This window comes from Rattus norvegicus, chromosome 7, assembly GCF_021556685.1.
Source record: "Rattus norvegicus strain SHRSP/BbbUtx chromosome 7, alternate assembly SHRSP_T2T, whole genome shotgun sequence".
Taxonomy (NCBI): Eukaryota; Metazoa; Chordata; class Mammalia; order Rodentia; family Muridae; genus Rattus; species Rattus norvegicus.
Window position 1 is genome coordinate 33,377,477 of NC_141540.1, and position 24,976 is coordinate 33,402,452.

The 24,976-nt window shown below is 41.6% G+C and overlaps 1 protein-coding gene and 1 long non-coding RNA gene across 4 annotated transcripts in view; both read right to left on the reverse strand.

Moving 5' to 3' along the window:
- The window catches only part of Ano4 (anoctamin 4), a 409,328-nt gene that overhangs the window by 349,165 nt on the left and 35,187 nt on the right, over positions 1–24,976 (reverse strand). The window lies entirely within an intron of this gene.
- LOC148004610 (uncharacterized) lies at positions 11,524–24,179 on the reverse strand. Its single transcript, XR_015625209.1, has 3 exons — positions 24,057–24,179; positions 16,812–16,986; positions 11,524–16,245 (listed from the first exon to the last, which is right to left on the reverse strand). It is a non-coding gene; the product is annotated as an uncharacterized LOC148004610 (long non-coding RNA).

A 24,976-nucleotide genomic window follows, 5' to 3' on the forward strand; every position in this document is an offset into this window, starting at 1 on the left:
AGTCTGACCTTTTGTTAGGAAGGATCTTGTAACCAAGCAAAAGATAACTGTCAAAAATTAACCACGGCAGGCATCTTTCGCGGTGTTAATTATGGAAAGCCTGGATCTCCAGGACCTTTTCTCCCATCTCTACATCACTCTTAACAGATCCATCTATGAGCCAGCAGCTCCCCAGTAACCGCCAACTCCCATCTCCCTCAGTACTGACCCACGGCCCTTAGAGCTAAGGAAAGAACAAGCCCAGAGGCTGGCACAAACTGTTTTCATCACCGTGACCTTTGTAACCCTTTCAAAATGAACATTTGTTTTTAGTCATTTTGTTCTCACTTATTTTAAAAAGCCTATAGTCTAAGCCATTATCATTGAAACAGAAAAGCCCAAATAAGAAATCCCAAATGAATAATTTTGAACGTTAGTGTAACCAAGAATAACCAGTGTTCCGTCAGGACTGTAGTTGCCCAGTTTTGGAATTTAACACACACACACACACACACACACACACACACACACACACACACACACACACCTACCTGTGATAAGGGCCATGAACCACACGAGTAGAAATTTCAGTGACTCTGACATCAGTCCTCTAAGAGATTCTGACATTGACTAAAATAATCACGACAACTGAAATTAGAGTTTGAGCCTTCCAGTAGCCAAATCAAAAAGCGAAACACTGTGTTATACAACTATCATTGCACTTAGCTAGGAGACAGCAATCTTCCCAAAGTCTAAAAGTGAGATAAATCACTATCTATGCAATGGAGTTGAGTTGTTCTAAGTTAAATGGATTAGAGCCAATAAGGGATACTCTTGAAAACGTTAAGAACTTTGCTAAGGAAGATATGGCAAACCATATTAAACATATTTCTGAAATTGTGTTAAGCAAATATTCTTTTAATAACTAATACAAGTTTTTCTTTAGCTTACTAATATCCATAAGAAATTATGTAGGACCCTATTATGTAATGGAGTGAGAGAGGATGAGATCATATGCAGAAAATGTATCATTTCTACAATGAATCTGTGTTTAACTGCACCCAATTGACTAAAAGATTCCCAAGGAGTATGAACCCATACGAGATAGCCTGCTTTTTTTAAAATCATCTTTTCTTTGTATATTTATAATGTCAGTATAGATACAATATACCTACTTGTACGCTTACAATATTATCAATACAGAAACAATATATCTAATTATACATTTGCAGTACATCCATCCCAGGCTGAGGAGATGGCTCTGTGCCCAAAAGCTCTTGCTGTAAAAGCAAGAGAACCCAAGTTCAAATTCCCTATATGAAAGCAGAACATAATCACATGTGCCTGCAAAACCCAGTTTGGTGGTTTGAGTGTGTTTGGTATATGGGAAGTGACACTATTTGAAGGTGTGGCCTTTTGAGGGGAGGTGTAGCCTTGTTGGAAGAAGTGTATCGCTATGGAGTTGGGCTTTGGAGGTCTCCTCCTATATTCAAACTCTGTCAGAATATACCCTCCTCCTGGCTGTCTGGAGAAGACACTCTCCTGCTGCTGCCCTTAGATCAAGATGTAGAACTTTTGGCTCTTTTAGTACCATGTCGGCCTGCATGCTGCCATGCTTCCAGCCATAATGAAAACAGACTGAAACTCTGAAACTGCAAGCCAGCCCCAGTTAAATGCTGTCCTTTACAAGAGTTGCCTTAGTCATGGTGTCTGTTCACAGAAGTAAAACCCTGAAGAACCCAGTATTATGCAGAGATGGGCAGATACCAGGAGCATACTCTCCAAGCAGCCTATCTGAGAAGGTGAGCTCCAGGTTCAGGGAGAGGTTCTGCCTCAAAAACTCTACAATAAATATGACCAAGTATTCAACAAATATGACCAAAAATTGATCTTGTATGCAAAGGCATGGATGCTGTGTTAGTTTAAGGGTGTACACATAGGGTGTTTCATATTTCTTTGTACTTTCCTGTGGATGGTTCCTGGCTTCAGGAAAGCCTCATAACTAGCCATCTTAATAGTTTATGCACATGTGATACTTATCACACGCACAATGATCCATGATGTGCCACTTTTATTATCTATTAATTACCCACAGTTAAAGGAGAAGAAAGTCCCTTTCAGACCTCACAAAGGCAGAATTGTGATACTAAACAATGGTGTAACATACACTCAGCACTAGAAAGACTGTAGAAATTGTAACATTTTTCTGTTACAGAAAATTACCAAATCTCTGTCATTTGAAGTTGCTCATGAAAATATTCACATAGATGTGAATCTATGTGAATTTACAAATCAAATTTCTAACAGTAAATTCATTCAATTCAACATATGCATTGAAGAGCTACTATAACAGGAACGATGATAGACAATGAAAATATGAAAAATATTCTGACACAGGGTGCTCAGAGACAAAAAAGGGACCTGGATATATAGACATGCAAGATAAAAATAGAATGTATATAAGTAACAACAGTAAGGTGGTTGAACATGACGTTTCAGCTCTTGTCCCTCCAAAAATAAATCTATCAGTTTGAACAACTATCATAAAAAAATTATTTACAAGGCCTAAGAAAACCAAGGCTAGAATTATGGCACCTTGGTATAACACAGAAATAAGAACAAGCATATAGGAGGAAGGGAGAATGGCTTCAGAGTCCCTTCAGTCTCAAACACTACAACGAGGAGAGAAAGACTGCCCATAGGAGGTGTTCTAGGTCACTCTCTGTCCCTGTGATAAAACATGACCAAAAACAACTTGATGGAAACAAAAGTGTTTATTTCATCTTATAGCTCCCACCATCCATTATCAAGGGAGGCCAGAAAAGGAACTCAAGGTAAGAACTTGAAGGCTGACACCCAACCAGAGACCTCACAGGAAGGCTGCTTACTGGCTTCCTTTCCCTTGACCTGCTCATCTACCCTTCTTAAATATTCTAGGCCCACATGCCCAGGGATGGTACTATCCACAGTGAGCTGTGTCCTTTTATATATATTAAAAATCATGAAAATTCTCACAGACGTGTCCTCAGGCCAATCTGATAGAGTCAATTCCCCAATTGACCTTCCTTCCCTGGTGTGTCTAATTTATATTAACTAGACCTAATCTAACAAAAAGGGAAGCTTGGTAACATGGGAACCTAAGTTTGCCCTGAATCTCAGTTCCAGAACACTAATAAAGCCATGGGCCAAGCCAACCCCCTTTGTTCTATGTTCAAGGACAGCACAGTCAGATAAAGCCTGTCAGTGCTAGAATATCCCCTAGAGCTCCATATTCCAGCAGACCCAGGACCTAGGATTACCCTAATATTCTATCCTAGTAGAAGATACTAGTATCTTCTGATTCTCCAGATAGACTCAGCCTCCAGACCAGCATCTTCAGATTCAGGTCCCAGCTCTGTATAGCAGCACACTGACACCCCCCCCCATATCACGAGTTGCTGGACCAGGACCTATTAACTAAGGCTCCAGACCAGCCCCTATAGACTCAGGTCACTACATTGACAAAAGTGTTTCCATGACTCCTGATTCTTGAGATCCCAGGCTTCAAGCTGTATTATTTAATTTTTTTTGATGGTGCTACAGTTACAGAACACCCTGATGAAAAGCAACATAGGGAAGAAAAGGTTTATTTCAGCTTACAGTTCCAGGAGGATAGAGTCCATTATTGTAGGGAAGACATGGTCAAACAGGAAGCTGGCTGACCACATCTTCATCTGCACATAGGAAGCACAGAGGGAGAACAGGAAATGCAACACACCTATAAAACCTCGAAGTCTGTCCCCAGTGATGGATTTCCTCCAGCAAAGTTCTACCTCCTACAGGTTCTAGAATCTTCTCAAATAACACCATCAACCAGAGAGCAATTGTCCAAATATATAAGCTTAGAGGAAACATTTCATTCAAACCATATGCTGCCAATGCCTTCAATTGGCTCACGGCCAGCTCACAATAGAAAATTTGTTTACTCCAACTTTAAAAGTCCCTCACAGCCTTTAGCAGTCTCGACACTATTCAAAATTCAAATTTCAAGGTCCCTTCTAAGACTCAGGGAAATCTCTATGAGTCTCTATAAAAATCAAAACACAAATCCAATACTTCCAAAATATAATAGCACACAATATATATTCCCCTTCCAAATGGTGGGGATCGATGTGCAGTGAGGAAAGACTGAAACCCAGCAAGGCAAACACCAAATCTATGTCCAGCAGCTGGATCCTCACTTCACTACCCTCCAGCTTCACTGCATCTCTTCTTGGGTTGCTTCTACCTCGTCTATGCAGCTCTCCTTGGAAGATGTCTCGTGACTTGGGTATCTCTAACACCTTGAGGTATCCACCACAATCTAAATTTCACTTTTTTAGCCTCATGCAATGGCTTTCCAAGGCCTCACTGAAGGGACACTCACCCTGCCACACATTGCCTGTCCTTAGTGGCTCTCTGGAACTATGGCAGAAGAGATCCTGACCCCTCTTTCACCTTGGTTCCTCCTACCATGATTAAGAAATACATACATTACAAAGTACTGGGAACTAAGCAATAGTCCCTCCAGGATAAGACCTCAGCTTGGTAGAGAAAAGAAGGGGAGGATGGATATTCTCAGATTTTAATCTTAATTTTTTTTAATTTTTATTTATTCATTTTAGCCAGGGTATAGGTATGTTTCCAAGTCTGGCTCCAAACTCCAGGGCTGAAGCAATACTTCTGTGATCACAAATAGTTGGAATGATAGACCCAGGCCATCCTACCATATTTAGAGCTATTTTCCAGTAAGTTCTACATTAAGAATCCTGTTTTCTTTATAATTTCATAAAACCTCAAGTTTATATATTTTAGAATTCTTTAAATAGGAGTTTGAACATCTCCTATTATCATCTTGTCATATAACTCCATTATATAAAACACATCCGTGCATTAAAATGGTACAAGTGGTTGGTTAATGTACAATATGTACTAAGTAAGGTCTATTTAGATTTGTCTATGGTTCTCTGGAAAAATCATCTCTAGAACTGAGGCTTAAGTAAGAACCAGACAGAATCTGACTTTCTAGCAGTCTCCCTCTAAAATGGGTTTACTTTGCTATTTCTTCAAACCATTAAAAAAAAGTTCTAGTTTTAAGGAAACTAAAGGCTTTACCAAAATTTTATTCTGTCTCAGTATGTTTCTTCCTTTGAGAAGATAACGCGACCATCCCACAGTTTGCTGCACTCAAATCCCATGGGGAAGAGAGCTGAATACCCAGTAGTGCAGACATTCTGAGACCGCAGGACAGACTGCCCACACCTCTTCCCACATCCCTGGTCCAAGGGGAAACTGCACAGTGCCTCTGGACACAGGGATATAAGAACAGACAGTCTCCAGTACCCGTGGTTCTGGTCTGCGCCCAGGACCGAACTGATCCAGCCAAACAGCTCCCTGCACCCAAATCCCGTGGGGGAGAGAGCAGGACCCTCAGAAGTGTGGATACTCCTGAGAAGTCAGAGGAGACTACCCTCTGCCCATAGTCCAGACCCAAGAGGGGATCTTATAGTGCCAACAGTGCCCGCTGGGTGCAAGGACCTACGAACAATCAGGGGCAGGACCCTTTGATTCCTGCCCAGGCCTAGAGCTGAAAAACAGTCTCCAGGAGCCCCAACACACCTGAAATCAGAGCACCTGTTCTCAGAAAAGGCTGAAAGAAAATAGGAAACAGTTCTACAGGAGTGCTGACTCAGAGGCCTACAGCAGGGTCAAGTCACTCCTACAAACAGCAAGACAAGCAAACACCAGAGACAACCCAATGGCTAGAGGCAAGCGCAGGAAACTAAGCAACAGAAACCAAGACGACTTGGCACCGTCAGAACCCAGTTCTCCCACCAAAGAAAATACTGGATATCCAAACACACCAGAAAAGCAAGATTTAGATTTAAAATCACATTTTTTGATAATGATAGAGGACTTTAAGAAGGACATAAAGAGGGGTTGGGGATTTGGCTCAGTGGTAGAGCGCTTGCCTAGCAAGCGCAAGGCCCTGGATTCGGTCCCCAGCTCCGAAAAAAAGAACAACAACAACAAAAAAAAGGACATAAAGAATTCCCTTAAAGAAATTCAGGAAAACACAAGTAAACAAGTAGAAGCCCTTAGAGAGGAAACACAAAAATCCCTGAAAGAATTACAGGAAAACACAACCAAACAGGTGAACGAATTGAAAATGGGAATAGAAACAATAAAGAAAGCACAAAGGGAGACAAGCCTGGATATAGAAAACCTAAGGAAGAGAAAAGGAGTCGTAGATACAAGCATCACCAACAGAGTACAAGAAGTAAAAGAAAGAATCTCAGGGACAAAAGATACCATAGAAAACATCGACACAACTGTCAAAGATAACACAAAACACAAAAAGTTCCTAGCCCAAAACATACAGGAAATCCAGGACACAATGAGAAGATCAAACCTAAGGATCATAGATATAGAAGAGAGTGAAAACTCCCAAACTAAAGGGTCAGTAAATATATTCAACAAAATTATAGAAGAAAACTTTCCTAACCTAAAGAAAGAGATGCCCATAAACATACAAGAAGCCTACAGAACTCCAAATAGATTGGACCAGAAGGGAAATTCCTCCTGTCACATAATAGGTAAAACACCAAATGCACAAAACAAAGAAAGAATATTAAAAGCAGTAAGGGAAAAAGGTCAAATGACATAAAGGCATACCAATTAGAATTACACCAGACTTCTCACCAGAGACTATGAAAGCCAGAAGATCCTGGACAGATGTCATACAGACCCTAAGAGAACACAAATGCCAGCCCAGGTTACTGTATCCAGCAAAACTCTCAATTAACATAGATGGAGAAACCAAGATATTCCATGACAAAACCAAATTTACACAATATTTTTCTACAAACCCAGCCCTAAAAAGGATAATAGATGGAAAACTCCAACACAAGGAGAGAAACTACACCATACAGAAAGCAAGAATATAATTTCCTTGCAATGAAACCAAAAGAGAGACAAACAAACATAATCCCACCTCTAACAACGAAAATAACAGGAAGCGACGATCATTATTCCTTAACATCTCTCAACATCAAGGGACTCAATTCCCCAATAAAAAGACATAGACAAACAGACTGGACACATAAAGAGGACCCAGCATTTTGCTGCATGCAGGAAACACACCTCAGAGACAAAGACAGACACTACCTCAGAGTAAACTACTGGAAAACAACTTTCCAAGCAAATGGCCCGAAGAAAACAAGCTAGAGTTGCCATTCTAATATCAAATAAAATTGACTTTCAACCAAAAGTCATTAACAAAGATAAGGAAGGACACTTCATATTCATCAAAGGAAAAATCAACCAAGATGAACTCTCAATCCTAAATATCTATGTTCCAAATTCAAGGGCACCTATATGCATAAAAGAAACCTTACTAAAGCTCAAAGCACATATTGCACCTCACACAATAATAGTAGGAGATTTCAACACCCCACTCTCATCAATGGACAGATCATGGAAACAGAAATTATCAGAGACATAGAGAAACTAACAGAAGTCATAAACCAAATGGATTTAACAGATATTTATAGAACATTCCATCCTAAATCAAAAGGATATACCTTCTTCTCAGCACCTCATGGAACCTTCTCCAAAATTGACCATATAATTGGCCACAAAACAGGCCTCAACAGATACAGGAAGATAGAAATATCCCATGTATCCTATCAGATTACCACGCACTAAGACTTGTTTTCAATAACAACAATAATGACAGAAAGCCCACATATACATGGAAGTTGAACAATGCTCTACTCAATGATAATTTAGTCAAGGAAGAAATAAAGAAAGAAATTAAAGACTTCTTAGGATTTAATGAAAATGAAGGTACAACATACCCAAACTTATGGACACAATGAAAGCTGTGCTAAGAGGAAAACTCACAGCTCTGGGTGCCTGCAAAAAGAAACAGGAGAGAGCATATGAGGTGAGCTTGACAGCACACCTAAAAGCTCTAGAACAAAAAGAAATAAATAAACACAAGAGGAGTAGAAGGCAGGAGGTAATCAAACTCAGGGCTGAAGTTAACCAAGTAGAAATGAAAAGGACTATACAAAGAATCAACAAAACCAGGAGCTGGTTCTTTGAGAAAATCAACAAGATAGATAAACCCTTATCCAGACTAACCAGAGGTCACAAAGAGTGTATCCAAATTAACAAAATCAGAAATGAAAAGGGAGAGATAACAATAGAATCTGAAGAAATTAAAAAAATCATCAGATCCTACAACAAATGCCTATATTCAACAAAACTGGAAAATCTGGAGGAAATGGACAATTTTCTAGACAGATACCAGGTACCAAAGTTAAATCAGGAACAAATAAACCATCTGAATAACCCCATAAATCCTAGAGAAATAGAAGCAGTTATTAAAAGTCTCCCAACCAAAAAGAGCCAAGGATCAGATAGGTTTAGTGCAGAATTCTATCAGACCTTCATAGAAGACCTCATACCAGTACTGTCCAAACTATTCCACAAAATAGAAACAGATGGAGCACTACCGAATTCCTTCTATGAAGCCACAATTACTCTTATACGGAAACCACACAAAGACCTAACAAGGAAAAATTCAAATCAATTTCCCTTATGAATATTGATGCTCAATAAAATTCTTGCAAACTGAATCCAAGAACACATCAAAACAATCATCCATCATGATCAAGTAGGCTTCATCCCAGGCATGCAGGGATTGTTTAATATATGAAATTCTATCAGTGTAATCCACTATATAAACAAACTCAAAGATAAGAACCACATGGTCATTTCATTAGATGCTGAGAAAGCATTTAACAAAATTCAACACCCCTTCATGATAAAAGTCCTGGAAAGAACAGGAATTCAAGGCCCATATCTAAACATAGTAAAAGCCATATACAGCAAACCAGTAGCTAACATCAAACTAAATGGAGAGAAACTTGAAACAATCCTACTAAAATCAGGGACTAGACAAGGCTACCAACTCTCTCCCTACTTATTCAATATAGTACTCGAAGTCCTAGCCAGAGCAATCAGACAGTGAAAGGAGGTCAAAGGGATACAAATTGGAAGGTAAGAAATCAAAATATCACTACTTGCAGATGATATGATAGTGTACTTAAGTGACCCCAAAAATTCCACCAGAGAACTACTTAACCTGATAAACAACTTCAGTAAAGTGTCGGGGTATAAAATTAACTCAAACAAATCAATAGCCTTTCTCTACTCAAAGGATAAACAGGCTGAGAAAGAAATTATGGAAATGACACCCTTCATAATAGTCCCAAAAAATATAAAATATCTTGGTGTGACTTTAACCAAGCAAGTGAAAGATCTGTAGGACAAGAACTTTAAGTCTCTGAAGAAAGAAATTGAGGAAGATCTCAGAAAATGGAAAGATCTCCCATGCCCATGGATTGGCAGGATTAATATAGTAAAGATGGCCATTTTGCCAAAAGCAATCTACAGGTTCGACACAATCCCCATCAAAATTCCTACTCAATTCTTTATAGAGATAAAAAGAGTAATTTGCAAATTCATTTGGAATAACAAAAAACTCAGGATAGTGAAAACTATACTCAACAATAAAAGAACTTCTGGGGGGATCACCATCCCTGACTTCAAGCAGTATTACAGAGCAAAACTCATAAAAACTGTATGGTATTGGTACAGAGACAGTCAGGTAGATCAGTGGAACAGAATTGAAGACCCAGAAATGAACCCACACACCTATAGCCACTTGATCTTTGACAAAGGAGCTAAAACCATCCAATGGAAGAAAGCATTTTCAACAAATGGTACTAGTTCAACTGGAGGTCAGTATGTAGAAGAATGTACATTGATCTATTCTTGTCACCATGTACAAAGCTTAAGTCCAAATGGATCAAGGACCTCCACATCAAACCAGACACACTCAAACTAATAGAAGAAAAGTGGGGAAGAGTCTCGAACACATGGGCACTGGGGAAAATTTCCTGAACAAAACACCAATGGCTTATGCTCTAAGATCAAGAATCAACAAATGGGACCTCATAAAACTGCAAAGCTTCTGTAAGGCAAAAGACACTGTCATTAGGACAAAACAGCAAACAACAGATTGGGGAAAGATCTTTACCAATCCTACATCTGATAGAGGGCTAATATCCAAAATATATGAAGAACTCAAGAACTTAGACTCCAGAGAGCCAAATAACCCTATTAAAAAATGGGGTACAGAGCTAAACAAAACATTCTCAGCTGAGGATTACTAAATGGCCAAAAAACAGCTAAAGAAATGTTCAACATCCTTAGTCATAAGGGAAATGCAAATCAAAACAACCCTGAGATTCCACCTCACACCAGTCAGAGTGGCTAAGATCAAAAACTCAGGTGACAGCAGATGCTGGTGAGAGAAAGAGGAACACTCCTCCATTGTTGGTGGGATTGCAAACTGGTACAACCACTCTGGAAATCAGTCTGGAGGTTCCTCAGAAAATTGGACATTCCACTACCTGAGGACCCAGCTATACTTCTCCTGGGCATATACCCAAAAGATGCTCCAACATACAACAAAGACACATGCTCCACTATGTTCATAGCAGCCTTATTTATAATAGCCAGAAGCTGGAAAGAACCCAGACACCCTTCAACAGAGGAATGGGTTCAAATAATGTGATAAATCTACACAATGGAGTACTACTCAGCTATCAAAAGCAATGACTTTGTGAAATTCATAGGCAAATGGAATGAGCTAGAAAATATTATCCTGAGTGAGGTAACTCGACCACAGAAAAGGACACTTGGTATACACTCATTGATAAGTGGATATTAGACAAAAAGTTCGAATTACCCAAGATGCAATCCACAGACCACAGGAAGCTCAAGAAGGATGACCAAAATGTGGATGCTCCCACTCCTTCTTAAAAGGGGGAAAAATATCCATAGGAGGGGATATGGAAGCTCAAGGAATGGCCATTCAGAGCCTGCCCCACATGTGGTTCATATATATACAGCTACCAAAACTAGTTAAGATTGATGAAGCTAAAAAATGCATGCTGAAAGGAACCGGATAAAGATCTCTCCTGAGAGACACATCCAGAGCATGTCCAACACAGAGGTCAATGCTAGCAACAAACCTCTGAACTGAGAACAGGACCCCCTTGGGGGGAATTAGAGGAAGGATTGAAAGAGTTGAAGGAGCTTGCAACCCCATAAAAACAACAATGCCCACCAACCAGAGCTTTCAGGGACTAAAGCACTACTGGAAGACTATACATGGACTGACCCAGGACTCCAGATGCATATGTAGCAGAGAATGGCCTTGTTGGGACACCAGTGGAAGGGAAGCCCTTGGTCCTGCCAAGGTTGGACCCCCAGGGCAGGGGAATATGGGGGGACAGTAAGGGGGATGTATGGGGGAGAATACCCATATGGGGGAGGGAGAGGGGGGCTTATGGACAGGAAACTTGGAAGGGAAATAACATTTGAAATGTAAGTAAAGAAATATATCTAATAAAAAAAATTTAAAAAAGAAGATAACACAATTTGACACTTTTTAACTCACTTTAATGTATATTCCTGCCAGATAGACTACTTTCTTTATACAAAACTGTAGGTTGATATCCTTATGCAGGTGATGGCAGACACAAGATAAAACAAAGTCTGTCATTGGATGAAAAGAGAGGCAGGAACAGAAGTTTTAGAAGGAGAGGGAGAGGCAGAAAGGAACAGAGAAGCAACATGGAGGCTAACACAAACAATCCTTGCCATGCATCTCTCCATAGATACAGGTTGTCATAACTATTTCTTAAGGGATGGATTTCTACAGGCAAGTTTATCTTATGTAGGTGGGCGGTTTATATCCTTATCAAATGGTTGTAAGTCAATTGTGTGGGTGTATCGTGCATTGAACATTTAACATATAAATCTGGTTTTTGGGTTACAGTTTGTTGAGTCATGATTTAACTGGGTTGTTGGGAGTCTGTGGTTGAGCAGAGTCTGTGAGAGGAAGCCGTGCTAAGCTATAGAATGCTTGGGGCTAGCGTGGCATTGGGGCCACGCTAGCAGGGTCCACGGAACATGGCGTGTATGCCAGGCATGGTAACAACCTGCCAAGGGGGCAGTGTGTGAAAGCGGCTGACAGAGAAACAGCTAGAGCACGCGGATCCACACGGAGTAGGAACTCATGGAAACCATCTCTGCCCCTTTTTCAAATACTACTGCAACACAAAACCCAATAGCTATAATTATGGTCAAGCAAGCACTTCCATTAACTCGTCCACAATCAAAAAATGGCTGCCTGACTCACCGATTATCCTCAAATAGCAGTGACCAGTAATATGAGTTTTCCCTTTAGGCATAATCTGAACTCCTGGTTCTAAAACACATTTGATTAAGTGCTATCTCAAGGAAGCGTATGTACAAAAATGGCTGCCTATAATTTACCCTAGTCACTCATGGTTGTCAGAGGGCTTCCCACAGTTTAAATGGAGTCCACAGCTAAGGTCTCCTCAGAAGATTGTCAAGCAGATGTGGGCCTGGGTCTTGTATGTTCACTTTATGTGCGGACCTGGCCTACACTCCTTTGCTGTAAGGAAGTTTTATGGGTGGGTGAAAGAGCTGTATTGTTAAGTGGCGACCAAATTCAAGACCAGTTCTCAAAAGCCCACACGATCTACAATAAAACACTCAAGTAAAGTCATATGAATTAAAGCTGGAGTATACTGCACGCTATCGGTAGCTCCTATATGAACCTGTGGAGGAAGAAAAGCATGGTGTACAAGGGGGGTGGGTAACTGAATGTTTAACCATTTCACGGATAGCTCCAGGGGGACTTACACTTCAGTGTGAAGTAGCTGTGTGCGTTTATTTACACGTTTTCCTATTTTATGTGTTATGGATAAACTGCTTCAGACCAAGGAGTGGCGGTTTGCCTGATAGGATATAAGTCAGGGATTGACCCTGAGAGTGCTCCCAGCCCAGTGGGCTTCTGGTTCCATGATTTCAGACTCTTCTGGCTATGTGGACTCCACAGAAATGAGATCTTAATGGTAAAATTGAACAAAAATCATAGAAAGTTGTTAACCTTCGTACTGGAGAGTTTCCATGGAGATCTCTGGCCTGGCCAGGTGTGAGGGTTTAGGCGAAGGGGAGAGAACTCGAGCAGGGAGGGGGAATCACCTCCGCTGCTGCAGCTGCTGCAGCTGCTCCCTCTCCATCTCCACCGCTGCTGCTTCAGTTGCTCCAAGACATTGGCTGGGCCAGAAGGCTGGCCAACCAACAAGGGGTCCAGAGGAGTCTCTGGTGGTGATTTCTGAAGAGCAGATCTCTTCCCCAAGTGGCAGTGTTAACAGCTCTTGTGACAGAAGCTCTCAGGCGACAGAGTAATTATTGCACACCTTTAATCCTCCTGGGTAGGATTCTTCTATACAGTTTTGGGGTGGATCAGGGTCTGACAGTAGGTGCTTCCTATTGGCTTGGTCTGAGAGCTTGGGAATGTCTTACCCACATGTGGGAGGGCGTGGTCATGCTTCTACATGACTGATGGCCACAAGCCTGTCTACAGGGGACTGTAGCTATGTGAGAGGGCCCTGACCTCCTGGGAGTTTAGGGAAATGCCTACCGTCCCTTTCAGAGTCACTGGGGTTTCAACCTTATCTCGACCGGAAACCAGGATACCTTTCACAGCCTGCTGCCCCACAGAAAGTAAGTTCTCAGTGAAGTATGTTATGTACAGAATGCTACAGGGAAACCACAGGAGCATGTTTATGGCTCTGGGGACCTTGTTTAGACCTCAGCATCTCTACTTACTAGATATATGTCATTGGCAAGTTATTAATCTCACTGAGACTCATGTGTACAGATTTTTTATCGGTAAGAGAAAACTACCTAGCATGGCCTCCCAAAAGGCTGCCCTGATGACTCAGTAGGAAGCAGCATCGATTCACCTGATAAACATCCAATGGACACAGGCTGTGCTCCGAACACTGTGAACCAAGCAGGAACTCCCTAGTTTCCTGCTGGTGTGGAAATTGGCTATCATGAACAATGTGTGCACAGGTTAACATCAGGTCTGACCCAGGCTTGGTGTTCAGGACATGTCCACACCAAAACCTAGTGTCTGAACGCAAGAGAAATTAAAGAGAAGATTCCAGAAGGGCCCAAGACCTCTGCAGGCTAAGCAGGAAGCCTAGCTGTACTTTCCTTTGACTACAGTACCACCTACAGCCAGAGACAAGCTCTTACACCCAGACCTCACATCTCCAGGCATCTCTAAACTTTCACACTGATGTTTCCGGTAGAGAATTTCCTCGAATAATTTACCTGCCTTGTCTCCGGCCCTTGCCAGGGAAGCCATGTTTCTCTACTGAGAAGGTGTAGTGTGGTCAGGCATCAAAGTCACTAGCAATTGTGACCTTGCTTATCCCCTCTCTACCTGGACCAGCACACCTCAAGTGATACTTAAATTTTTGTCTGAGTTAAGACTTCAATTTTACTTGAATTGGGTTCTCTCATAGCCTGGACAGAAAGTGCCTAGAAGAGCATTACTCAATTTGGATGATATTTTGACTGTAGTATTTTTTGATATATCTAAAATATTTCATAATAAAATGTCTAAGTGAATAAAATAAATCAAAAGAAAATTGGTCAGAAGACAAATTGGCACAGTGGACCAGAAAGTCTTTCAAATGAGAGCAAAGAATAAGGAGGAGGAGGAAGAGGAGGAGGAGGAGGAGAGGAAGAGGAGGGAGAGGAAGAGGAGGAGGAAGAAGGGGAGGAGGAGGAAGGGGGAGGAGGAGGAAGAAGAAGGAGAAGAAGAAGAAGAAGAAGAAGAAGAAGAAGAAGAAGAAGAAGAAGAAGAAGAAGAAGAAGAAGAAGAAGAAGAAGAAGAAGAAGAAGAAGAAGAAGAAAAAGAGGACAGCTCACTATGGACCTGGGACAGTCCCTGGGAAGGAGTCCAAGGCAATTGGATGCTAGAATGTTACACCATGGATTGGGTTTAAAAAAAAAAAGGCGTAGCACGACCTTGGCCTGTATCTCAGACTCAGTGGCTCTCCAAATAAATGCACAAGAAAACAAAAACACTGTATGTATGTGTTTACATGAGTTGCAAATTTGGCCTGCAGGAAAGAAGGGAAGCAGTGTAGGTCCTATCCATTAGCCATGAGGATTTGGGGCATTTACAAGGTCAGCTGAGCCACACTGGCCATAAATCTCTACCACCCGAGCCTTGCCCAGCTCTTCCTGACATCTCTGATAACAGGAGAAAGGTAAATGACATAACTGAGGCAAGACTCAGTTTCCTCTGGGGCTCTGGCCTCAGTCGTGATAATAAAATAATCCCAGCTTTGTCAATTCATAGTTTGACAAACATATTTACAGATTACAAGGCATCCAGCAAATGTTTACTAAATGCATAGACTAAAATCAATGTTCCAGGGCCCCTGTTGTACTAGCATGAGGTCTTGTGTTCAGTCCCTCAAAATATACATTAAAACAGCTAGACTTGACAACACGCAGCTGTAATTCGAATTCTGAGGAAGCTAAACAGGAGGATCTCCTGGGCTATCCTAGGATTACACATCCTCCAACAAGGAAACTAACACCTAATTTGTGGTGATCTGAAGAGTATTCCTTCCCCCACATACAAAAAAAATGTCCTTATTGGAATGAGGGCCTTTGATGATTTAATTAAGGTTAAATTGCAGGTCTTGGAATGAGATCACCCTAGATTTGAAGGACTCCTAAATCCAAGACAAGCACCCTTGAAATTGAAAAGGGAAAATACACAGAGAAGACCACATGAAGACAAGGCAAAAAGGTACACTGTCACAAAGTGAGACACCAAAGCTGGAAGAGGAAAGAAAACTTTCTCTCCCCTTGCTTTCTCTCTCTCTGCCTTGTTTTCAAATGTCTGGCCTCCAGAGGTGTGGGGAAATAGGCTTATGTTTGCAGGAGCTCGTCACAGCAGGCCTAGAAACTAATACGTTATTTACCCAGGGTCGAGATGCACAGCAGATAGGATTGGAAATGTGAAAAGAAATACACTGTGAACTCTTCAGAATGACTAAGGGGTAATCGTCATTGAGCTGTAAAGTTCCAGAGACTACCATGACTCTCTAAAGAAAAACAAAATTCCAGGCTTGCACCTATGGATGCAGGCTAGCAGCAATTCCCATGAGGACAGTCAGGTGGCTGGCACAGAGCTCTGTGGTAGCATCTGGGTTCCTTGCTGCCTCCATGCCCCTCTTTTCAGGAAGAGTCAAGTGTCAGCTGGTGGAGAAAGAAAAAAAAAGATTTCCATCTGCTCCAGGCACTGGCCCCATGCTGAACATTACTCCCAGGCCACCATCTGCACTATCAGTGCACATCCAAGAACAGTTCAATGTCAGCCTTACTCTAATTCTGAATGAACCAAGACCCAATGGTAGGTGACTCAGGGGCCAGAATGCTTTCTGTGAGCTCTACAATGCTGGATTGGAGCATGTCAGAACAGATGTGCTTGAGACTAAAGAAAGGAGTTTCTGCAAGTCTCTAGAGTGCCTATCTTCAACCCAGAAACCATTCCTTCTTCAGGATGTTTCTGAGTACTATGTGGGTCTCCTGACATCTCCGATCTTTCCTGCATAATAGGATGTGTTAGAGCACTGAATTTATTTTCTTTCTTATATTAAAATATAGAATTTTTTAAGGAAGTGGAAAATCAATTTAAGTTGGGAAGAAGGTATAAAATATGTATCGATAAGAACCTTAGAGGAAAAAAATTGGCAGAAACCATAATAGGAAAAGAATGTATGTAGGGAAATAAGACAATTTTTCTTGACAGAACTGGTGGCTACCTTAGACTTCACAATAACCTGCATGGAAGTTAATACTGCACAGGGTTAACAGCACAGAGGCTGGCAGGCTGTGTTCAGAGATTAGTGGGGCGAGTTGACTTAGTCGCCTTCAAAGATTCTTTCCAGTGTGGAATTCAGCTTTCTCGGATGCGAAGTCTCCAGTAGCCACTCCCCTCTGTAAGGACAAGGGTTTCCATAAGGTCATAGTTTTTGTTATAGGTTCCTCAAGGTCTTAACAACAGGCTTGTTTTAGGATGGAGACATCACAGTAGGTATCAGGTAAAGGACTGGGAAGAGGCAGGCAGAGACCAACCAGAACGACTAGGAAGGTGAAACTTGATTCTCTGCACAACATTTATAACCACTAAAAGGTTTGCTAAAAGGAAATGATATAAGTTAGTAAGATTTCCGACAGTCATAGACAGAATGGGTGGAGCAGACTCCAAGGAAAATGAGAAGTCAAATCCTAACTGAAGTTGTGCATACTTTGAATCACTGCAAGGGTGGTCATGATGGGGATAAAGGGATGGGGCCCTTCAATATCATTTCAACACGATGAACAGGGCAGAGGAAAACTATGGGTATTCTAGACTTCTGTCTTAGGCAACTGGGTGCATTCACGAAGACAGAAAACACAGAGAGGACAGGAAAGAAAGTGGACTCAGAAGATGGATTTTGGCTAATGTGAATTGGTATGTATATGAGACACCAAAGTGGAGCATCAGGAAGGGCGTCAGAAAAAAATAAAAAGTCGCACGAGAGATTTGAGCCCAAAGTACAGTATGCAGATTGCTGGGGAACCTGGGGCAGCAGAAAAGACAGAAAGAGTAGAGAAAGCAAGAGAGTAGGGCTTGTACTCTGAATTTCCTGACATTAAAGGACATGTGGGAAAGGAGTTAGTAAAGGATAAAGAGGTACACCAGAAAAATAGGCTTAACAGAAAGCTGAGGACCTTTAAGGAAGACTCTCCCCAGAGTTGACATGCCCACCAGAGGGTCTGGAAAGCTGGCTCAGTGCTTAAGAGCACATGCTGCTTTTGCTGAAGACAGGATTCAATTCCCAGCACCCATACTGGGCAGTTTAAAACCATCTGTTACTTTTGCTCTAGGTGACCCACTGTCTCTGGCTTCCTCAAGCACATATACTCAGGCATAGACCCACACACATACATACAATTTTAAAAATAAAAATAATAGCTTTAAAAAGAAATACCAATCAGAGAGTGGGAGTAGGCAAGAATGGGAAGTGATCATTTGCGATTGGCAATTAGGAGGTCACCAGTGACCTCCCGAGTTCACATCCTATGTTAGAGCTCTCATCCTCTATGAGGGGGATGCCAAGGACAGAGGAGAGAAGGAACAAGAGGTAGAAAGGTAAAGATGGCCACTTCTCTGTGACAGAACTTGAATATAAAGGAAAGGGCGGGGGTTCTATCTTGAGCCAACTCTGCGTTTTGTGTTGATTAAGTGTTCGTTTATCATAGTTACAGATTGAACATTATATCTTACCTGTTTACCAGCAGTAGAACCTTTATCACCAGAACTTTGATTCCACTTTGATGATAATGGACTGAACCTCTGAACCTGTAAGCCGTTCCCAATTAACTATTATCCTTTTAAGAGTTGCCTTGGTCATGGTGTCTCTTCAGAGCAATGGAGACCCTAACTAAGACACTACACATGAACCAGAGGAGAGAGCGGCTGACAGGGATACATGCATACTACGGAGTCACAGTGAACCATAAGTGTTGAATCACAACTATTTATGTAGCTGTCTTCTCTGCTCCATGTGCCAAAAGGACCAGGAATTCTACATTTCTGTCTCTCCAAATATCCATCCACGCAATGTCATGCACATAGGAGGTGTTCAAGAAATATTACACTCATTAAGGTTTATGGTGATAAAATTATAGCAATAAGTATATGCCAATGCTCTTCTGAGAGTTTTTATATTGGGTAGTACCCTGAATTCTTACAAAAGCCACAACCCAATCTATTTGCATGATTATCTAAATATATACACTGCATGTATTTAGAATGTCTGAGAAGGTAAATGTTAAAACAAACCAGATAACTCAGATTTTTCTTGTTCATGACTTACTGGTCTGAGATGGGAAGTGATGGTATTTCTCAGGAAATGGAATGAATGAATCTTTAAAGAGATGGTAGTTCTTAAAAGACAAACAAACAAACAAACAAACAAAACCCTCAGATCCTCAGGTAATGTGTGTCGTGGGCAGAGATTTGTCACGTCATTCTTGTTTCTCCTATGTGACTCCCTGGGCAAAATTTGTTACCTCACAAGTAACATTGTAAAATAGTGGTCCATGCACAAATCTAATGCTAACTCAGCTTCACCCCTAATCTTTGCTAACATACCATTTAACATGGAAAGGCTCCAAACTATAATATATTGCAGGGTACATAATATTGTGACCATGACCCTTCTAAAATTAATTGAGGAGCAGCATTGAAAACATTTTCTTTAGCAACCTTCACTATATTGAAAATCAGTGAAAGCAGCATGGATGGGTAGTGTGAAGCCACTTAGACATAACCTTTAAAATTTCATGTTTTCACTGTGATGTGTGAACATGTGTGTGTAGGTATTCATTACCAACTGTGTGTGTGTGTGTATGCGCATGCACGCACACGTGTGTAGATCAAAGATGGCTGTCAAAGCAGATGCTGGTGAGGATGTGGAGAAAGAGGATCACTCCTCCATTGTTGGTGGGATTACAGACTGGTACAACCATTTTGGAAGTCAGTCTGGAGGTTCCTCAGAAAATTGGACATTGAACTACCTGAGGACCCAGCTATACCTCTCTTGGGCATATACCCAAAAGATGCTCCAACATACAACAAAGACACATGCTCCACTATGTTCATAGAAGCCTTATTCATAATAGCCAGAAGCTGGAAAGAACCCAGATGCCCTTCAACAGAGGAATGGATACAGAAAATGTGGTACATCTACACAATGGAATATTACTCAGCTATCAAAAACAATGACTTTATGAAATTCATAGGCAAATGGAGGGAACTGGAACATACCATCCTGAGTGAGGTAACCCAATCACAGAAAAACACACATGGTATGCACTCATTGATAAGTGGCTATTAGCCCAAATGCTTGAATTACCCTAGATCCCTAGAACACATGAAACTCAAGATGGATGATCAAAATGTGAATGCTTCACTCCTTCTTTTAGAACAAGAATACTCTTGGGAGGGAATAGGGAAGCAAAGTTTAGAACAGAGGCTGAAGGAACGCCCATTCAGAGCCTGCCCCACAAGTGGCCCATACATTTACAGCCACCAAACTAGATAAGATGGATGAAGCAAAGAAGTACAGGCTGACAGGAACCAGATGTAGATCTTTCCTGAGAGACACAGCCAGAATATAGCAAATACATAGGCAAATACCAGCAGCAAACCACTGAACTGAGAACGGGACCCCCGTTGAAGGAATCAGAGAAAGGTCTGGAAGAGCTTGAAGGGGCTTGAGACCTCATATGAACAACAATGCCATCCAACCAGAGCTTCCAGGGACTAAGCCACTACCCAAAGACTATACATGGACTGACCCTGGGCTCCAACTACATAGGTAACAATCAATAGCCTAGTAAGGGCACCAGTGGAAAGGGAAGCCCTTGGTCCTGCCAAGACTGAACCTCCAGTGAACAGGATTGTTGGGGGGAGGGCGGTAATGGGGGGAGGATGGGGAGGGGAATACCCATAAATAAGGGGAGGGGGAGGATTTAGGGGGATGTTGGCCTGGAAACCGGGAAAGGGGATAACATTTGAAATGTAAATAAGAAATACTCAAGTTAAAGATGAAAAAAAAGATGGCTGTCAAATGCCTTTTCCCATCACTTTCCACCTATTTTTTCTAAACAAAGTCTCTTCACAAAACCTGGCCTCACTACTGCAGCTAGGCTAAACTGGGAAAGAAGCCTGACTTCTCCTACCCACACTGCCCCCAGCACTGAGCTCATAGACAGGAGTCATCATCCACAGCTCTTACATGGGGGCTGAGGATCCAAATTAAGGCCTCCATGTTTAAACAAGAACTTTACCCATTGAGCATTTCCTAGGTTCCATGAATGCATTTATTTCAATAAGAAAACTATATCTTAACACTTGAAAAAATAACAATAAGATTATAAAGATACTAACACAAGAAGCCCTGACTTGAGATTAAGTGGGAATAATGACTGTATATGCCCTAGTACTTGACCACTTAAAATGCCTTTGCAAATTATTACTCAAAGACCCCGCAATCCTCTAATAAAATAGTAAGACTATACTCTAAAAATCTGTCCTCTAAGGGTGAAAGGCACAGGAAAGAGAGGCAGGAAGACATCAGTTACAATATCACTAAACTTGAGAGCAAGGCAAATCAAGGTGAGAGCTCCAACTGCCAAGAAGACAAATATTCGAGGTGAGTGGGTGCTAATAAGCTACAAAGAAGTCTGTTAAACCCAACATGATCAATTATCTCAACCACAGTAAATAAGAAAGATCATAATCAAAGTGTAGTGGTTGTTACAGGATTTGTAAATGAAAGAGTTGGGATACAGCATTTATTTAAAGCCTGGATTTAAACCAACATTTAAATCAAGCCACAAATCCAGCAATTATTGACCAACTATTATACATCACAAGGACCCAAATTCAAACCAGATAACGTGTAATCTGATGCACTCACAATTGTGTACAGTAAAGATATATATACTCAGCTGGGATTTACTGTGACACTAAATCAAGTGCTATTGGATGACAGGGCAGAAAGTGTGAGGAACACAGGGGGGCCCTCACAGAGGTGCTGGCAACTGAACCAGATGTGACTTTACCAAGCAGAATACGACAATGCAGGGGTAAGTTTGACATAAGCAAAGGATGTTACTAGTGCCACAGAGAGACTTAGAACCCAGGATGTTTGGGGGCTGCAAAGTTAATCAGACAGGTGAGGACAGACCAGGAAGATTTCAAAGTCAATGCTTATGAAGTACCGACTTAGGAAGAATTGATACCACCGTAGGTCTGTGAGGACATTTCCAGGATGAATCAACATCACGGATGGATCAACATCACTGTCTAGATCGGATGGCACTTTCTGGTGGTGACCCAGATATCAAGATGTCCAAAGCTGAGCCATACTGCTTGCCTATGGGCCTTCATTCTTGATGGTGAATATTTCCACTGTTAGAACTGACTGCCGTTGTTACCGTCTTTCACTGATATCAGAACCCAGCTTCCCTCAGGTTCCAGTGTGGACTGGAGACCAAAGCCTCTAGGAATCTTCAGCACTTTCAGTTCTACACTGAGACTGGTGAGAACCAGCTTCATGGACCTGGTTCTTAGACTCTGCAGCCTACAGACGGCCATTGTTGGACTACACAGCCTTAATCAGTTGTAAGTCCTGTCAGAGCACAAAGACATTCTATTGGTTCTGTTCTTCTAGAGAACCCTGATAGATACAATAGCATGTTTATGTATGTGCCTCTGTGTGAGTATAATTGATAGATAGATAGATAGATAGATAGATAGATAGATAGATAGATAGATAGATAGACAGACAGATAGATACATATATCTGATTATAAAATTTTCATTACTATCTGGCTCATCTAATTCTAAAATGTTTTCATTATCTCAAGACACATTGAAGAGTCATTCCTCATTCTCCCCTCCCCCCGGGACCATGATTTTGCTTTCTTTCCCTATAGATGGATTTGCCAATTCTAGAAACTGCATGCAAATGGAATCATACACTGTAGTGACTTTCATGAATAGCTTCTTTCATTCAGAATAACATTTTCAGGGTCCGCCCAGGTCGCAGCACATAGAAGTATTTAATCTATACTGTGTTTTGTCTTTTGAGACAAGCTCTCACTGTGAAGGCCAGACTGGCCTTGAATTCACAGAAATCCTCCTGTCTCTGCCTCCCAAGTGTTGAGCCCCTCCAGTCAGCACGATGTCTTTTTTTTTTTTTTTGGCTGAATAATATCACTATACAGACACATGACATTTCATTTATTCACTAAGCAATTGATGACTTTGTGTTGCATCTTCCTTTTAATTACTATGCATAGCGATGCTATAGGCATTTTTTGCAAATGTTTGAGTATTTTCTCTGAAATTTCTGAGTTTACACTTTGAAGTAGAATGGCTAGGCCACTTGGCGGTTGCGTGTATAACTGACTGAAAAACTTTCCATCCCAGTGATTGTTTCTAAGCCAAGAAAGAGCAGACTTAGATAGCAGCTTTAGACAATGGTAACAGAAAACATTTAGGTCTGGTGAGAAATGAGCAAAAGCAGAGAAACCAGGCAGAGGACTACTGCCCCACTAAGGTAGCAGTGCTAAGCCTTGAACCACCACAAGGGCAGTGGCCGTGCGAGTGAAGAAAAGAAGGTAGGATTTAAAAGACCTGAATGAGGAAGAGCTGATGAGCAGTGAGTATGAGAGCTGATGAGAACAGGGGTAGGGGCGAACACTACTCAGAGCCCCACACCACACTGAGCTATGTGATTACAGTTCACCGCCTCAGGTAGAAGCTGAGCTTCAAAGAGCGTTATGCCTCAGTCACTCTTACAGTCACAGTCCCTAGCGAACGACCTGCAAAGTCAGTGTCTGGTTGGATAATGGGGCCTAGTCATTATTCAAAGTGGATAGATGATGACTGTGGAAGCAGATGGATAAAGATGACTCTGCTCCCTGCGTCAGAACAGGATAGACGGTAACGCTACTGTGGAAACAGAGACGACAGAAACAGACAAGCCGATGAGATGATACAACAAAACAGTCCGAGAGATGGCTAGAGATCCAGAGCAAGAAGTTGAGACAAAAGACACTATTTTAATATCTACCAGGGCTAGCTTTATTTATTAAACCCCCTCCCCCTTCTATGCATAATGTCATAAATCAACTCAAAATGCACCCAAGGCTGTGACAAATCTCTTACAAGTACAGAACATGTGAGTGAAATATCTGTTGGGTTATGACGTAATCTATAGCTAGGGTGCAGGTAGGCCCAGCTCATCTCATACACTGACAGAAAGGAAACCTGCCGGCATCTATTTTTCTAATGGTCTACAGTCAGAGGAAAGGATTTTATAAGAACGTTTGAGAAGGAACAGGTAGAAGGGATGTCCTGTAAGTAAGGAATGGGGAGGAAAACAGGATTCTCTTTAAAATAAACACCTCTGGCCCAGCCCCAAGGTCTTTGATTTGAGACTTACCTGAATACCTGCTTTAGGTCAGTAGTTGGAATATAAGACAGATGTAGCAGATTGTATCATTCCTCCTGATTATTCAACGTCCCCAATTCCGTATCTGGTGGCCCTCTGGCTGCACCTGCAAGACTGTCCATCCTTATTTAATCTTTGGGCTCATCCCTGTGATGTAGGTTCAGCTGATCGAACATTAATTAGCAAATCTGTTGCCAGAATAAGCTTGGTGTTCGCAAGATGAGCCTGATCTCTTCTCTTACACCTCTGTCACTGTCATGAGGACATTCAAGAATGGACTTGCTGGAGGATGAGACTGTACAACGGGGATGAATCACTCCTGTTGCTCTAGCTGGAGTTGGACTGAGTCAGCCGACACCAACCAGCTTGAAAGCAAAACCACACAGCCAGCCCTCATCTGAGTCTGGAAACTGTGTGGATGCTTAGTGTTCTAGACCACTAGAACCACTAGTGTTTGGGGGTTGATGTGTTCATCTGTTTCCTGTCACTGAAGCAAAAACGTCTGAGCCAAACAATGTCAAAAGAGGAAAGTTATACTTTTGACCCATAGGTTTAGAGGTTTCAGTCCATGGTTAGCTGACCTCATCACTTTAGTCCCATGGTAAGATGGACCATCAAGTGGGAGTGTGTGATAGGGAAATTCTGCTAACATCATGGTTGCTAGGAAGCAAAAGAGAGAAGGGACACGGGATCTCATTTTACCAACCAACAACAGACCTACAGTGACAACATCTTCCTATAGGCTCATCACTCTACAACTGGAACCCAAGCTTTCAACATATGAGGTTTGGGAGAATATTTAGTATCCAAACCATAATATTTGGTAGACATCTTTACCATGGTAGCAGTTAACTGGACAGGATCTTTCAGCATAGTTCTTTGTCTAGTTCAACCCATGAAAATGTCGAGGT